Raw genomic sequence first — 18,276 nt, forward strand, 5'->3', positions numbered from 1 at the left:
CAAGTCAAATCCAATCAATCCAAATGTACATCAATCCAAATGTAAGCTTAACACTTGACATCCCGGTTAAGTTACCAGGAGTGGATGCAGAATATAAAACTCAGAGATAATCTTGACATAATAATAAATACCAGTTCTGGGATCTTACAATGAGACTTCTTAATGAAATTAAAGGTGATTTGAATAACTTCTCTCTGTTTGTTTACAAAGATCACCAGCTCTCTCAGGGTATCTCAGGATTGTTTTAAGTGCCCCTGGGGACCCTGGGAACCCATGGGAACCCCATATTGCGCCAGTCATTTAGATGCTTATCCACTGGTTGGAAGAATCCAAACAAGATGCGTTCAGCCAAACATTGCAATGTCCCCAGCAAAAAGGAGGGCCACTGTTTGCTCTGTGACGATTCACTGTTTTCCCAAACCATGAATCAGCCCCATTGTCCCACCCGCTCCTTTTCATCATTCATTTTGTTCATCAAAGTTAATGGCAAAGGCAGGAACATGGCAAAAAAAAAAAAAAAAAACCCTGAGACTCTGGGCAAGAAGGAAAACACAAGGCCACAGTATTTAATTCTGCTTGTAAAGAAAGAGTCATTTCACAAAGGCTGCTTCAGAGGAAATGGCTGGAAATGTGTCAGAAAGCGAATTTCACAGAGAACATTTAATTTACAAAATAATACTTGGCAACTGATCAGCATCTTTCATCCCAAGGTAAAGGGGTTTCCAAATGTAAATGCATACAGATTTCCTGGGCACTACATCATGTAACACTTTTTTTCCCCTTCCTCTGCTGGCTTCCCTACCACCCTCCTTTTTTTCTTGCTCCTCCTCCCTGCTCTTTCCCAGTTGGAAACAAATGATAGTTCAACCTGGATAATACTCTCCATTGTCTCATTGTACAAGCTGATGTTCACTTAGTGGCCCAAACCTTTCACCCAATTTATTTTAGAAAAAAAGGGGAGGAAATTTTGTCTCCCAGTTATAGCACCCATTGCCCCAAAAGTCAGCTCTATTTTTAAATCCCCATAAACCAGTTCAAGGTCGTTGTCTTTCTACCCGATGATAACTCAATTTACCTCTATGATACTAGTTAGGACTCTTTGGTTATAAGTAGCTTAAGAAAAAGGCGCAACTTTTAAAGGATGGAGAGGTGCTTTCACAGAGCCAAAGACAAGTAGGCCATTGAAATGGTCTAAAACCAGAAACATAAAGCAATCTTGAGTCCCTACTTCTCTCTCCCTACTTCCTTCTTTTTCTCTCTGCCTATCTGCTTTTATTTCTCCTCCAATTCACTTGATGGGCAGAATATGGCTGCTGTGCATCTCCCAGTTCACAGGTTAAAATTCCAGCCAACTACAGACTCAGTTCAGTTCTACATTCCCTAAAGAAACAATGTAATCATCACCCTGAGTGAGTGTCCACCTCTGGCTGGGGAGGCAGAGTCAGGTGGTAGCAAAATGGCTCCAAAGAACCCATGCCAATGGTGTGACATATGACTGTGCTTCCCAAAGAAAGGGGGATGTCTAGTGGGCTGAAGAAATGACCAAAACCATAAACCAAATCAGTTTGTTGCTTTGATATTTGGACTATTTGGTAACTGATTTTTTTCTTGCTGAAGCTCAGTAATATTCTAAAGAAAAGATTTCTGATTGCATTCTTATAGAATAAAGTTTGCACGACTATGACCAGTTCACATAGCAGGGTTGAGATATGTGACCTCTTCTTATAGGCAACCCAAATGACCATCCTTGCACCAAATCTCTTAGCCTTTCCAGTTTCCACAGACTGATAAACTCAAAATTAAGCAGTGAGCATTGACTTTTGCTTCCAGGCCTCCTGAGTCGGGGCAGATTATGGGAATGCCTTACATCTTGGGAAAGGTAGCTCAGTGTTCATTGATTGTTAATAATGTATTGAACATTGCACCAAAAGCTTTATCATCTTGGCCACGCACTCAGCTCTTCTGGGTCTCTTCACTGTAAATAGAAGGAACAGTATTATTATTTCTACCTCGTGGGGTTGTTTGTGGGTCAAAATGAGATTACATAACCAGAAGTACTTCATGAACTATAAAGAATAATACAAGTGTGGGATGCCTGGGTGGCTCAGTCAGTTAAGCTGCTGCCTTCATCTCAGGTCATGATCCCTGAGTCCTGGGATCGAGTCCCGAATCGGGCTCCTTGCTCGCCAGGGAGCCTGCTTCTCTCTCTGCCTCTGCCTGCCACTCTGCCTGCTTGTGTGCACGCGCTCTCTCTCTGACAAATAGATAGATAAATAAAATACTTTAAAAAAAAAGAATAATACAAGTGTATCACCTCTATATCCCCAAGCCTCACCAGACTTTAATACAAATGAGTACAAGAGCTTTTATACATAATGTAATATGAAAGTTAGGAATAGGTTGATTTCGGGGCACCTGAGTGGCTCAGGTGTTTCAGCATCTGCCTTCGGCTCAGCTCATGATCCCAGGGGTCCTGGGATCGAGCCCCGCATGGGCTCGCTGCTCGGTGGGGAGTCTGCTTCTCCCTCTGCTGCCTACTCTCCCTCTCTTTCTCTTAAAAAAAAAAAAAAAAGAATAGGTTAGTTTCAACAAATGGTGCTGGAACAATTGAACATCATTATGCCAAAAAAAAAAAAAAAGAAAGAAAGAAACTTGATACATATGTTATACCATATACAAAAATGAACTTGAAATGAATCACAGACAAGGGTGTCTGGGTGGCTCAGTTGGTTAAGCATCTGCTTTCAGCTCAGGTCATGATCCAGTTTCCAGGGATTGAGCCCCACGTCTGGCTCCCTGCTGAATGAAGAGTCTGCTTCTCCCTCTGCTCCTCACCCCCCACCCCCTGCTTGAGCACTCTCTCTCTCTCAAATAAATAAAATCTTAAAAAACAAACAAATAAACAAAAAACACAACAAAAAAACCCCTACATGTTAAAAAGAAAGAAAGAAGTCATAGACCTAAATGTAAGCCTAAAACTACAAGCCTTCTGGAATAAAACAGAGGACAAAATATTTGTGATTTAAGGTTAGGCAAAATTTTGTAGATAAAAAACAAAATGTGGAATACCTGGGAGTCGGTTAAAAACCAACTCTTGGTTTTGGCTCAGGTCATGATCTCAGGGTCCTGGGATTGAGCCCCACATTGGGCTCCGTGCTCAGTGTAGAGTCTGTTTGTCCCTCTCCCTCTGCTCCTCCCTCTGTCCCCACTCTCTCTCTCTCCTTATGGAATAAATAAATAAAATCTTAAAACAAAATCTTGAACTATAAAAGAAAAAAGTTGATAAATAGACTCATTAAAATGAAAACTTCTACTCTGGAAGAGACACTGTTAAGAAAATGAAAAGACAAAGGGCACCTAGGTGCTCAGTTAGTTGAGCATCTGCCTTTGGCTCAGGTCATGATCCCAGGGTCTTAGGATCAAGTTCCACATCAGGCTTCCTGCTTAGCAGGAAGTCTGCTTCTTTCTCTGCCTGCTGTTCCCCTGCTTGTGCTCACTCCCTCTCTGTCTCTCTCAATCTTTATAAAAAAAAAAAAAAACAAAAAACAAAAGCCCTCAAAAAAACCCTCCAAAACAAAAACAAAACCCAGAATGGAATGGTGATTACCAAAGACGGGAGTAGCAAAAAGGGAGAGATGTTGTTCAAGGGTACATACTTGCAATTAGTAGATAAATAAATCCCAGAGATCTAATATACAGTAAAATACACAAAACTGTATTATCAATGCTAAATTTGCTAAGAGCCTAGATCTTAATGTCTCCACCACTAGAGGAAACAATAATTACACACAATAGAGGTGTTAGCTGATGATGGCAATCATTGCATTATAAATGTAAGAAAATAAGTATGTTGTGTACCTTAAACTTACACAATGTTATAGGTCAATTATATCTCAATTTAAAAAATGTAATGTTCCGGGGCACCTGGGTGGCTCAGTGGGTTAAAGTCTCTGCCTTCGGGTCAGGTCATGATCCCAGGGTCCTGGGATCGAGCCCCATGTCGGGCTCTCTGCTCAGCGGGGAGCCTGCTTCCTCCTCTCTCTCTGCCTGCCTCTCTGCCTACTTGTGATCTCTGTCTGTCAAATAAATAAATAAAATCTTTAAAAAAATAAATAAATAAAAATAAAAAATGTAATGTTCCATCCAGGGGCGCCTGGGTGGCTCAGTGGGTTGGGCCTCTGCCTTAGGCTCGGGTCATGGTCCCAGGGTCCTGGAATCAAGCCCCGTGTCGGGCTCTCTGCTCAGTGGGGAGCCTGCTTTCTCCTCTCTCTCTGCCTGCTTCTCTGCCTACTTGTAGTCTCTGTCTGTCAAATAAATAAATAAATAAATCTTTAAAAAATAAAATGTAATGTTCCATCCAGCTTCATAGTTTTATCCTGAGTCTCAAGAGCAAGGTGTAGAATTACTGGATCTGCTTGATAAAGTGTCTGCTATTGGCCTCCACAAGTTTGTAGGCAACCATTTGCTTCTCTCACCAGTGTTGTGCTCTAATCAGAGCTCTTTGGGTTTTAAGAAAAAGAAACCTGAGGGGAAATAGATAGCTCAAGTAAAATGAAGTTTAGTATAAAGATAAAGAAATCAGAGAAAAGCAAAAACGAACTAGGAGCCTCATGGAAGGCTGGAGCTCATCATTCTGGAACCAACCACCCTCTCAATCTCTGTGTCCTGGTTTACCTGCTTAGCTTTTCTCTAGCTCTCGCCCCACTGTCTTCCTCTGGGTCTTTTTTCTCCCTGACTCTAGTTGGCGCACACTCACAAACTTGCTACCCCGTCCTTGATTCTTCATGGCGTTTCCGTTCATTTGGCTTCTTTGGACTGACTATTTCCCTCTATGTTATTTCCTGAGAGAGGAACATGTGAGGTCAAACTCACCTTTTCCAACTTGATCATGAAAACCACAAATAGTTAACCTGATGGTGAATTGGCTCCCTTTAGATAAGGTCTCTGTCTCTTGACAAATCAACTTTGGTTCTTCCCATTTCCTGGTTCTGTCAGGTGGCTTGCTGATCAAAGACTGCTGATGGGGGAAGGCTATCTGTAAATAGGAGGTGAGTGGGACAGGCATCCAAAAATATGCTTAGTAAAAAGTGAATATTATCAGGGCCCCCAGGTGGCTCAGCTGGTTGGGCGTCCAACTCTTGATTTCAGCTGGGGTCCTGATCTCACGGTGAAGGAATGGAGCCTGGTGTAGGGCTCTGCACTCAGTGGGGAATGGGCTTGAGGTTCTTTCCCTCTATCTCTGGGCACCGCCCCCCTGTTTGTGCCCGCAGGTGCATTCTCTCTCTCTCTGGTGAATAAATAAATCTTTTTTTTTAAAGTGAATATTATCATAAAAATCTATCATGCTGATTTAGTACATGAAAAATGGTATTCCATTTTAATTTGCATTCTTTATTAGGGAAGCTGAACATTTCCCCCTTTATTTATTTGTAATCTCTTTTCCGTTTATTTGTCTATGTTCTTGGTGCATTTTTCTACTGCTGTTTCTACCTTTTCTTTGTTTAAAAAAAAATTTTTTTTAAGATTTATTTATCTTAAACCAAGAGAGCATGCGTGTGGGCAGACAGGGGAAAGGGCGGAGGGAGAAGGAGACAGAAAGAATCTCAAGCAGACACCCTGCTGGGTGTAGAGATTCCTGGGGTGGGGCTCGATCTCAGGACACTGAGATCATGACCTGAGCTGAAATCAAGAGTGGGATGTTTAACCAAATGAGCCACCCAGGCACCCCTCTACCTTTTCCTTGTCTGTTAGTAAAAGGCTGTTAACCATTTGTCTATTGCATCTGTTACAAATATTTCCCCCAGTTTGTCATTTAGATATTAACTTTGTATGTGGTAGGAGTTGGCATAAAGAAGTTTTTATGTTTTGGGTTTGGTTTTATCTTTTGTTTTTTTGCAAAGAGCTGTTATCTTTTCCTTTATCCTTTCTACCCTTAGGGTCTTATTTAGAAAGTCTTCCTGGTGTGCCTGGATGGCGCAGTGAGTTGACCATCTGACTCTTTGCTTGGTCTCAGGTCGTCACCTCAAGGTTGGGAGATTGAGCCCTAAGACAGGATCCACACTTAGCTTGGAACCTGATTAAAACTGACTCCCTCTCCCTCTGTTCCTTTCCCCACACTCTTTCTCTCTCTCCCTCTCTCTCTAGAATAAATAAATTAAGTCTTGAAAAAATAAGTCTTCCTGCTTCCCTGAGATAATAATAGTACTCATTTATTTTCTTTCTGGAATGTTTATGGTTTCATTTTGTACATTACTCTGCATGTAGTAGAAATAATAATAGCTAACATTTATGAGGCACATTTTGTGTGATAAAAACCATTTTTAAAATTTTATTTATTTATTTATTTATTTATTTATTTATAGAGAGAAGGAGACAGAGCGTGTGCAAACAAGATGGGGTGGACAGAGGAAAAGTGAGAGAGAGAGACTTGCTTTTGAGCACAGAGCCTCTCATGGGGCTCAACCCCATGACCCTGAGGTCATGACATGAGCCAAAATTAAGAGCTGGATGCTGAACTGACTGAGCCACCCAGGTGCTCCTCTTATTTTATTTTATTTTTTTTTAGAAAGAATATTTTTTTAACACCTACTACCTATTTTTTAAAGATTTTATTTATTTATTTGACAGACAGATCACAAGTAGGCAGAGAGGGAGGCAGAGAGAGAGGGGGAGCAGGATCCCCGCTGAGCAGAGAGCCCGGTACGGGGCTCGATCCCAGGACCCCAGGATCATGACCTGAGCCGAAGTCAGAGGCTTTAACCCACTGAGCCACCCAGGCACCCCACCACTACCTATTTTTTAAAGATTTTATTTATTTATTTGAGAGAGAGAGAGAGAGTGTGAGCATGAGCAGGGGACAGGAGCAGAGGGAGAGGGAGAAGCAGTTTCCCCACTGAGCAAGGAGCCTAATGCAGGATTCAATCCCAGGACTCTGGGAACATGACCTGAGCTGAAAGCAGATGCTCAACCAACTGAGCCACCCAGGCACCCCACCCATTACCTTTTTCAGTCCTCACAATCACATGGTCATTTTTATGACCTTGTTTTTAAATATGGTAGGAACGAAGCTTAGGGAGGTTAAGTATCTTGTCTGCAATTACACAGCTAAACAGTGGCAAAACTGACATTTTTTTAAAAGATTTATTTATTTATTTGACAGATAGAGATCATAAGTAGGCAGAGAGAGATTGGAGGAGGAGGAGGCAGGCTCCTTGCCAAGCAGAGAGCCCAATGTGGGGCTCGATCCCAGGACCCTGGGATCATGACCCGAGCCAAAGGCAGTGGCTTAACCCACTGAGCCACCCAGGCACCCCCAAAACTGACATTTAGAAACCATAAGTCCAGGTCTTAATTATTGCTGTATGTATTTTCTAACTTCCCCCCAAAATCCTTAGTCAATTTTTCGAATATATTTTGTTGTAAAATTCAGCATTTCCCTCACTGATGGGAAGTAGTTCTTGCTCAGTTCTTGGGGCCATTTCTTCCCTTTATTTTTTGTTCTATTGATTCTTCCTTCTATCCCTGCGCCAGTAACCTACTGTTCAAGTGACTGATGCATTATTCATACCTTCTCCTATCTGGTAGGCCAAGTCATCGCTAGACGCTCTTCTTTTTCAGAGTTTTCTGGTCTTTTCTTCACTGTTAATCCTTCTAGAAAAATTTTAGAATTATGTGGTTAAGTCCCCAAGAAATGCCACTGAGATTTTTACTGACAATATTGGGGGCTAGAGATGCCTGGCATGCTGAGAGTAGAGTTCATCAGATTCCTCAATTCCTGTGTAAGGGCTTCTGCCTGTTTTAGCCCTCCCTTCTTCTTGATCTACATTCTCCTTTCCCTCCCACGCAGACACCCACGGTCACGTGTTTGAAATGCACCCTTGGATGTGTATGTGTTCTTGTAAAATAATACTGCTGTTCTGTGCAGAAGTTTTAAATTTACATGAGAGTAATGGTCTAAGGATCTTTTTGTTTTATTTCGTTGCCCAAGACTGTGTTTAGGACCTGTTGGTGCTACTCACTGTCCACTGTGGAGAAGCACAGGATGCACCCAAGTGTTTCACTGGTGACAGACACCTCAGATGTCCCCAACTTCTCATTTTCACAATAGAGCTGCAGCGAATCTCCTTGCACGTGGTTTCTTATGCACCTGAGAACTCTCTGGAGTATAGAGCCAGCCCGGACTGGGGCTGCTAGTTGATGAGTCTGCATCCTTGACTCCCTCATTTCTGCCAGATTTCCTTCCAGAACATCCATACCAGTTTGCACTCCCAGAATGACGTAAGAGGATGTTCATTTCTCTGATTCTGCCCATCATTTACTGCTTTCTAACTCTCTAATTTTTGTCCCTGAAAAGTACAAAATGACATCTCATTGTTTTCATTTGCATTTTATTGATTACCGGGGAGTTTGAACATCTCTTCTTATTCTTGGGAATCATTTGCATTTCCCCAGCTGTAAGTTAACCTATTTACAGCCTTTGTCCAAGTTTGTAGTGGGTTTCCTGTCTTTTTTTGTGTTCTTTCATCTGTCACATATAGATATTCAATTCCTTGGAGTAGTAGCTGATAGGGAATCATACTTTATTTTCCTCCAAAAAGTGAGACAGTATTCCTGACAACATCTACTGAATAATTCATCCTTCCCATATTGACCTGTTGTGTCATCTTCGTCTTATATCAAATTTCTATAGATGTATGGACCTATTTCTGAGCTCTCGACTCTATTCCTTTGGTTATCTTTCTATTCCTGTAGCATCACCATTCTGGTTTTATGACTATGGCTTCATATTATATCATAAAATCTGGTTGAGCCAGTCCCTTCTTGTTGCTCTTTGTTTCCAAAATTAATTTAGGTATTCTAGCAAGAGTAAGTTTGTTCAATTTCTCAAAAAATTCTGATGGCATTTGGTGTGGTTGGAATTGCATTCAGTTTACAGTTAAATTTTGGGGAAATTGACTTTTTAAAGTAGTGAATGCCCATAAAATTTGAAGTAAAATAAAAGGATGAGGTTTCCAATACAGTTCAGCTGCCCTTCACTCTATCCTTCCCTGACCCCGAGTCCCACTCCGCAGAAGCCACCTCGCTTGTACCCTTAGCTCTTTCTTCTGGTATGTCTCCCTATATCTCTAAACAAAATCTTTACACTGTCATTTTTATGTGGTCTTATTTTAGATATTGTCTATTGACCCCCCCCTTACTATAGAAATAACATTTTACTCTCTTTTATAGCCAACATAGACATACAGAAACACACTCACATACACATCTTCCATCTTCCCTATATAGTATTATTACCATTTAAAAAAAAGGACACTCAGGCAGCAACAGGGTGGTATAGTTGTTTAAGCATCCAACTTTTAATTTCAGCTCAGGTCATGACCTCAGGGTTGTGAACTGAGCCCTGTGTCCAGCTCTACGACCTGCACAGAGTCTGCTTGAGATTCTCTCCCTCCTCCTCTGCCCCTCCCCCCACCATGCATATGTGCTTTCTCATAAATAAATAAAGAAATAAAGAAAATCTCTTAACAAAATTGACACTTCATGCTTTTCTTGTTATAACCATGTAAGATTATTCACAGCTGAGCCATATAGTAGGCTATGTCCTTTCTTTGACAACTTTCTACTTTCCCTGGCATTAAAAATGACATTGCATTGGGGCACCTGGGTGGTTCAGATGATTAAACATCTGCCTTTGGCTCAGGTCATGATCCCGGGGTCCTGGGATCGAGCCCTGCATTGGGCTCCCTGTTCCATGGGAAACTTGCTTCTCCCTTTCCCACTCCCCCAGCTTGTGTTCCCTCTTGCTATGTCCCTGTCAAATAAATAAAATCTTTTAAAAAAATGACATTGGATTCTTTTTCTATGTACCCATCACATACTCCAAGTCTGCAGAATACCTCTAAAACTGCTCTCAATCTCGTCAAACACAGCTGTCTTTGTAACTCTGCCTCTGAAGCTTTCTATCCTCCTGCTCCAGCCTAAGCCCATTACTCCTAAGACTGCGGAAGCACTAGTATCCCAGACTTCCTCACGTGTCCACCCTTGGTCCCTAATGTAGGCTGGAGCTCCTGTTTCATTGACCTCTAATGTCTTCATTGTGGTGGAAATTGTACTGCTGGGGCTTACTGAGAAATTTATTTGCAAGGGAGATAAATTTTTGGAGACCATACGTGTTCAAATATGTATTTACTAACCTTTCAAATTTGAATTATAGCTTGACTAGATTTTTAGGTTGGAAATAAGTTTTTCCTCTGAATTTGGAGGCATTTCTCCATTGTCTACTAGCTGCCAGTATATATTTATAAGTTTTTATTTTGTGCTTATATAGATTTTATTTACTTACTTATTTAAAGTATAATTGGTATGGAACAGGTTTCAGGTAAACAGCATAATGATTTGATGTTTGTATATTAACTGCCAATATTTATGATGAGAAATCCAGTGTCATTCTGATTCTCAAATCTTTATATGTGACCTGTTTTTTTTAAAGATTTTATTTATTTATTTGACAGAGATCACAAGTAGACAGAGAGACAGGAGGCGGGGCGGGGGGAGCGAAGCAAGCTCCCCACTGAGCAGAGAGCCCGATGCGGGGGCTCGATCCCAGGACCCTGGGATCATGACCCGAGCCGAAGGCAGAGGCTTAACCCACTGAGCCACCCAGGCGCCCCTTTCATTTTCTCTCTCTCTTATTCTACATCTTAAGAGATTTCTTCAACCTTATCAACCTTATCTTCCTTATCTTCCAACTTTCTCTCTTTTTATTCTTTTATGTCAAACAAGTACTTCTTCCTTGCTGAATTTTTTTTAAGTCAACCTGTGTTATTTCATAAATAGGACACCTCTAAGAGTGCTCTGAGAATATTAATCACAGTTGGGTTTTTTTTAATATTCTCTTGTCTGCGTTGTCTATATTTCACCTGAGCACCATCAAATGTCTGTTCCTCATCTGTCCATTTATTTCTAAGAGCAAGGTACAGAAAAGGTAATTGGAAACTCTGTATGGTGAGGCTCATTATCTGTAGTCTCACTGTCGGCAAGTGACCCTGTCATTTGGTTGAATGACCCACACAACGCTAGTATCTGTAGACCTTTTCATGCATGTGGTCAGTTTCTCCACAGAGAATCCTCTGATTCCAGACTGGAGATTAGTAAGAAGCAATAATAATCCTGGTGGTCAGTGTTCCTGAATCCAAGAGAGGGAAGGAGATGGGTCTTGAGTGACCAGACCTCTGTGCTCTCTTCCTCCTTTTGGTAAAGTACCAAAATATAGCTATGCCTGGTTTGTCTGGTCCAGAGCCTCTTCATTCTTTCCAGGTAATGAACCTCCCATCTCCTACTTGGAGAAATTACCTGCTTTTTCAGGCTTGGAGAGAGAACTACTTCTTACACAAACTTTCAGCTAATGCTCCTGTGTTTTGCACGTTAGTTCCACTCCCACCCTGAGGGGTATTCAATCTTCCAACTACTATAGCTTTCTACAGCCATTCTTCAAAGTGAGTGTGCTGTGTCTTCCTTCTTGGGCTCTTATTTCTCCAGAGGACTTAGTAGAAAAGAAACAGCTGAAACCAAAATCAGTAATCATTAATCCGTCCTCTTTCCATCTTTCAAAATGGGGTTGACATCATTTATGTTTTTCCTCCTATTGTTCCCTTTGATCTGTGGGCTTATCATATTTGTAGTCTTTTACTCTGACTCTAATGGGGTAACAGGAGAGACCAAACACACATTTAGATACAGTTGGCATGATTAATCAAATAGTCATGACTGAGTTTTTTACTCTATTTTTTAAAATGTGGTAAAATATACATAAAACTTATCATTTTTACCGTTTTTAACTGTGTAATTCAATGGCATTAAGTATATTTACAATGTTGTTCAACCATCACCACTATTCATTTCCAGAACTTTTATCATTCCAAACAGAAACTTTGTACCCATTAAACAACAACTTTCCATGTCTGCTTCCACCTACTGATCCCCATAACCTCTATTCTACCTTCTGTTTCTGTGAAATTGCCTATTCTAGGCAGTTAATAGAAGTAGAATCATACAATATTTGTCTTTTTTGTGTCCGGCTTATTTCACTTTGCATACTGTTTTAAGGGTTCATTAATGTTGTAGCATGTATCAGAATTTCACTCTTTTTCAAGGCTAAATATTAGCCCATTCTCTGTGTACAACACATTTTGTTTAACTCTACATCTCTCTATTATTACTGAATTCCATATGTTGATCTTCTTTCTGGCCCTATTGCTAAATTCTATTTATCTCTAGAAACTTTCTAAATCTGTGGGGTTTACTGGTAGATACTTATACCATCAGTAAATAATGATAATTTTGTCTCTTCCCTTCTGTATTAATTTCCTATTGCTGCTGTAACAAAGTACTACAGATTAAGTGTTCAGAGCAATACAAACTTATTACCTTATTACAACTGCTCAGAAATCCATGGGGTGCCTGCATGGCTGAGTTGTTAGGCATCTGCCTTTGGCTCAGGGTCCTGGGATCGAGCCCCACATTGGGCTCCCCGTTCAGCGGGAAGCCTGCTTCTCCCTCTCCCACTCCTCCTTCTTGTGATCCCTCTCTTATTGTCTCCCTCTGTCAAATAAATAAATAAGTAAATAATCTTTTTTAAAAAAGGGGTGCCTGGGTGGCTTAGTGGGTTAAGCCTCTGCCTTCGGCTCGGGTCATGATTCCAGGATCCTGGTATCGAGCCCCCCATCGGGCTCTCTGCTCAGCAGGGAGCCTGCTTCCCCCTACCCCTCTGCCTGCCTCTCTGCCTATTTGTGATCTCTCTCTGTGTCAAATAAATAAGTAAAAATATATTTTTTAATCTTTAAAAAAAAAGAAATCCAAAATTATTCTCACTGGGCGAAAATCAAAGTGCTGGCAAGCCTACATTCTTTTCTAGGGTCTCTAAGAGAGAACCCATTTCCTTGCCTCTTACGCTTTCTAGTGTCTGCCTGCATTCCTCAGCTGGTGGTCCCTTTCATCTCCAAAATCAACAAGCCTTTCTCACATACCATCACTCTGACCCTCCTTTTCTTTGACTTGTAAGTACTCTTGTAATTACAAGATAATCCAGGGTAGTTTCATCTCAAAATCCTCAGGTAATCATGTCTGCAAAGTCCCCTTTGGCATGAAAGGTAACAGTCAGGAATTCTGGGGATTAGTGCATGGACATCTTTGGGGGCTATAATTCTGTCTACCACATCTTCAAATCCTTTTTTTTTCCCCAGATTTTTTTTATTTCTTTATTTCTTTTTTGTTGTTGTTGTTGTTTCCAGATGCCTTTTTTTTTATTTTTAAATTTTTTTATTTTAATAAACATAAAATGTATTTTTATCCCCAGGGGTACAGGTCTGTGAATCGCCAGGTTTACACATTTCACAGCACTCATCATAGCACATACCCTCCCCAATGTCCATATCCCCACCACCCTCTCCCGTCCCCCTTCCCCCCAGCAACCCTCAGTCTGTTTTTTGAGATTGAGTCTTTTATGGTTTGTCTCCCTCCCAATCCCATCTTTTCATTTTTTCTTTTCCTACCGCCCCCCAACCCCCCTACATTGCATCTCCACTTCCTCATATCAAAGAGATCATATGATAGTTGTCTTTCTCCGATTGACTTATTTTGCTAAGCATAATACCCTCTAGTTCCATCCACGTCGTCGCAAATGGCAAGATTTCATTTCTTTTGATGGCTGCATAGTATTCCATTGTGTATATATACCACATCTTCTTTATCCATTCATCTGTTGATGGACATCTAGGTTTATTTATTTATTTATTTATTTTTAAAGATTTTATTTATTTACTTGACAGACAGATTACAAGTAGGCAGAGAGGCAGGTAGAGAGAGAAGGGAGGAAGCAGGCTCCCTGCTGAGCAGAGAGCCCGATGCAGGACTCGATCCCAGGACGCTGGGATCATGACCTGAGCCAAAGGCAGCGGCTTTAACCCACTGAGCCACCCAGGCGCCCATAGGTTTATTTATTTTTTTGACAGAGATCACAAGTAGGCAGAGAGGCAGGCAGAGAGAGAGGGGGAAGGAGGCTCCCCATCGAGCAGAGAGCCCGATCCGGGGTCTTCAGCCCAGGACCCCAGGATCATGACCTGAGCCAAAGGCAGAGGCTTTAACCCACTGAGCCACCCAGGTGCCCTACATCTTTAAATCCTTAAACAACTTCTTCTTCTTCTTCTTCTTCTTCTTCTTCTTCCGAGAGAGGGGGTGGGGAGGAGCAGAGGGAGGAGAGAAGGAATCTTAAGCAGACTTCATGCACACTCTGGAACCTGATGAGGACCTTGATCTCATGACCCTGAGATCATGACCTGAGCCAAAAATCAAGAGTTGAACACCCAGGCGCCTGGGTGGCTGACTGAGTCAGGCGGGGAGCCTGCTTTTCCCTCTCTCTCTCTGCCTGCTGCTTTGCCTACTTGTGTTCTCTATTTCTCTGTCAAATAAATAAATAAATAAATAAATAAATAAAATCTTTAAAAAGAAGAGTTGGATGCCCAACTGACTGAGCCACCCAGGCGCCCCCTACACTTCTAATTTTTAAATTTGCCCTGTTTTGTTGGTGATGACATAAATGTTGAACAACAATAGCATTAGTAGTTATCCTTGTTTTATTCCTGATCTTAAAGGGAATGTTACCTAAAGTTTCTCTGTTAAATATTATGTTTATACATAATAGATGTTTGATGGATAATCAAATTTACAGAAGTTCTGTTCTATATTCTCTGGGAATTCTTCTGATAAATAGGTACTGAAGTTTATCAAATTATTTTCTGCATTATTTAGATAATCCCATGTTTTATTTTCTTTAGTTTGTTAATGAATTACCTTGCTAGATTTTCTGATGTCAGATCATCTTTACTTACATTCCTGTTTGATCATGATGTATTATTACTTTATATAAAATTGGATTCTATTAGTTAATATTTTATCTAAGAGTTTCACATTTATGTTCATAAGTGACATAAATAAGGGTTTTTTGTTTGTTTTGCTTTTGTTTTATTGTCATCATCTGGCCTAGAAACATACCGTGGATGCCTGGCTGGCTCAGTCAGTGGAACGTGCAACTCTTGATCTCAGAGTCATGAGTTTGAGCCCCACATTGAGTGTAGAGTTTGCTTAAAAAACAAACAAACAAAAAATCCACACCCACATAGTGATATTAAACTCTTAAAGGAGGTAAGAAGCTTTAAGTCTGTTTTCTAATTTCTGGAACAACCTGTTTCTAGGATTTTATCCTATTTTTTTTTGAAGATTTTATTTATTTATTTGACAGAGAGAGACACAGCGAGAGAGGGAACACAAGCAGGGGAAGTGGGAGAGGGAGAATCAGGCTTCCCGCCAAGCAGGGAGCCCGATGCAAGACTCCATCCCAGGACCCTGGGATCACGACCTGAGCTGAAGGCAGAGGCTCAATGACTGTATATATATATTTTTTAATGACTGTATATTTTGATGTATATTGGGTTTTTTTTTCCAGATCCAAAGATCTTTTTCATTCTAGATCATTTCATTCTAGATCCAAAGATCTAGCCACTTGCATTGCATTGAAGTATTTCACAAATATGCATTATAATTTCGCTTTGACCCAAGAGGTATTTAGTAGCATAAATTTTAGTTTTCAGACATGAGCACATTTTATGGTATCTTTTTGCTGATTTTCTTTTTATTGCATTCTGGCCAGAAAGCCTAGTATATGCAATATCAAAGTTTTCTTAGAGACATGATACACGATTAATGTACTCAATGTTCCTAATGTGCTTAAAAACAATATATACTGGGTGGCTCGGTTGGTTGAGACTCCAACTCTCGATTTTTAGGTAAGATCATGATCTTGTAGGTGTGAGACTGAACCCGAAGCCGGGCTCTGCACGCAGCAGAATCTCCTTGAGATTCTCTCTCTCTCTCTCCCTCTGCCCCTTCCCACTACTCTCGAAATAAATAAATAAATAAATAAAATCTTTTAAAACAACAATGTATATTTTTGGGGGGGTTATTTTGGGAAGAAGCTGTACATTAATGCATATATTACCACAGTTATTTATTCATTTAACCCATGTACTAGTTTAAGTTTAATTATGTTATTCAAATCATTTGTATCTTTGCTTATTCTTGTCTTTTGAGTTAAAAGTTTCTAAATGGTGATGTATCTATTTGTGATTGTAGTTCTGCCAGTTATTACTTTATAGAATTTGAGGCTATATAATTAGGCACATGTATGTTAGTAGTTATTGTACCTTCTGGATCTGTTATCTCTTCCTGTTCTTCTTTGCCTCTTATGATCATTTATTCCCTCAAACTCTGTTTTGTCTATTCTAAGGTTAAAATTGTTACCCTGGCTTTCCTTTGGTTCATATTTCCATGGTTAACTTTTCCTAATCCTCTATTTTTAATTTTACTGTATTGTTTTCTTTTTTTCAAAAAAAAAAAGTCCTTTGTAGGTAACATTTGCTTGATTTGTTTTTCTTTTTTTTTTTTAAAGATTTTATTTATTTATTTGACAGACAGAGATCACAAGTAGGCAGAGAGGCAGGCAGAGAGAGGAGGAAGCAGGCTCCCTGCTGGGCAGAGAGCCCAATGTGAGGCTCGATCCCAGGACCCCGGGATCATGACCTGAGCCGAAGGCAGAGGCTTTAACCCACTGAGCCACCCAGGCGCCCTTGATTTGTTTTTCAATACAGCTAGAGTCTCTTTTGATAGGTAAGTCCAATACATTTATATTTATTGTAATTATTCCTGCCTCTTAGTTTGCGTTTTCTTCTTATCATATTTCTTTCTTTCTTCTTCTTTTGTTCCTTATGTTGGATAGATTAAATTCTCTATTGTTGATTTGAAAGATACATCTCTTTTTATTTTCCTGGTGTTTACTCTTAAACAGGACAGTGCTGGCAAATATTTTCCAGTTGGTTCTCTGGGGGAGAAAAAGGCCTTTCTTGTAGTATTTTCCAATATTCATGGTGTAAATACTCCTATCAAGGCCAATTTTAGGCTTCCAACATGACATCACTGAACATGGAGTTGGGAAGACAGGTGCAGCAACACACCATTACATATTTAATCTATAATTAACAGTGTAATAATTATTACATTATATACCACAAGCTGGACAAGCCAGTCCCAGCACACCATTGCCCCAAATTGGTAAAAATCCAAGCTTACACTTATTTCCCATTTTGACAGTTTTATTGAGGTGTAAATGGCATTCGTAAGATGCACATATTTAAAGTATACAGTTTTTGTAAGTTTTGACGTGTGTGTCTGAAAATATGACCACCATCAAGCCTATCAAACTTTGAGCTGGAAAGAAAATCAGAATGTCTACTACTCTTTGATTCAGAATATTCATCTCTAAGAATTTTTCCTACTGAAAACATCCATTTGCTTATGAGAAGAAAGTAAAGAGTCTGGACAGCTAAACAAATATGTAGCCATTAAAGGTAAAGTAGGAAGAGAAACTGTATGAAGGAACCATCCTTATAAAATCACTTGCATGTCAGTTATCTGTCGCTGCATTGTAAACCACCCCTAAACTTACTGGCTTGTTCATGATTCTGCGGGTCAGTATTTTGGGCTAGTGACATCTGGGCAGTTCTTCTGCTGGTCTTATCTGGACTCATTCCTCTGTCTGTAATCATCTGGGGTCTTATATGGGGCTGGATGGTCTAAGGTGGCCTCATTCACGTGCCTGGCAGTTGGCCAGTTATATACAGGCAGGCTGCCCGCTGGGCATCCTCAGTTCCCCTGCATAGGGCCTCTCTATTGAACTAGCCCAGGTTTGTTCATATGTCAGTCTCAGGGGTACAGCCACAGCCAAAAAAGGGCCAGTCCTTTTGTGCAAGCACCTTTCAAGCCTCTGCTTGCATCACATTTGTGAAAGTCCCACTGGCCGAGCCCAGCTTCAAGGAATGAGGGATTATTCCCCACCCCTTGATGGGAAGTGCAAAGAATGGGAAAAATTATCACAGCCATCTTTGCAAACTAAATGACCACTCCCATGAGCTATTTGATATATTTTTATTTAGTAAATATCATATGCCACAAGCTAGACCCTAGGTTTAGCGAGGAATCAGCACACTTTCTGTCCTCACAGAAGTTCGAACACACAGACAGCTAAGCTAGCGGCACAGTGCAGTGCACCTCAATGTTTAGAGGATACTGTGGAAGCAGGTGGGAGAGCACGTGATTTACACTGCGTGAGGAACAGAGGAAGAGCTGCCTGGCGGAAGTGACTGCTGAGGAGTCTGGAGACCCTCTCTA

This window comes from Martes martes (genome assembly GCF_963455335.1).
Source record: "Martes martes genome assembly, chromosome: 16".
Classification (NCBI taxonomy): Eukaryota; Metazoa; Chordata; class Mammalia; order Carnivora; family Mustelidae; genus Martes; species Martes martes.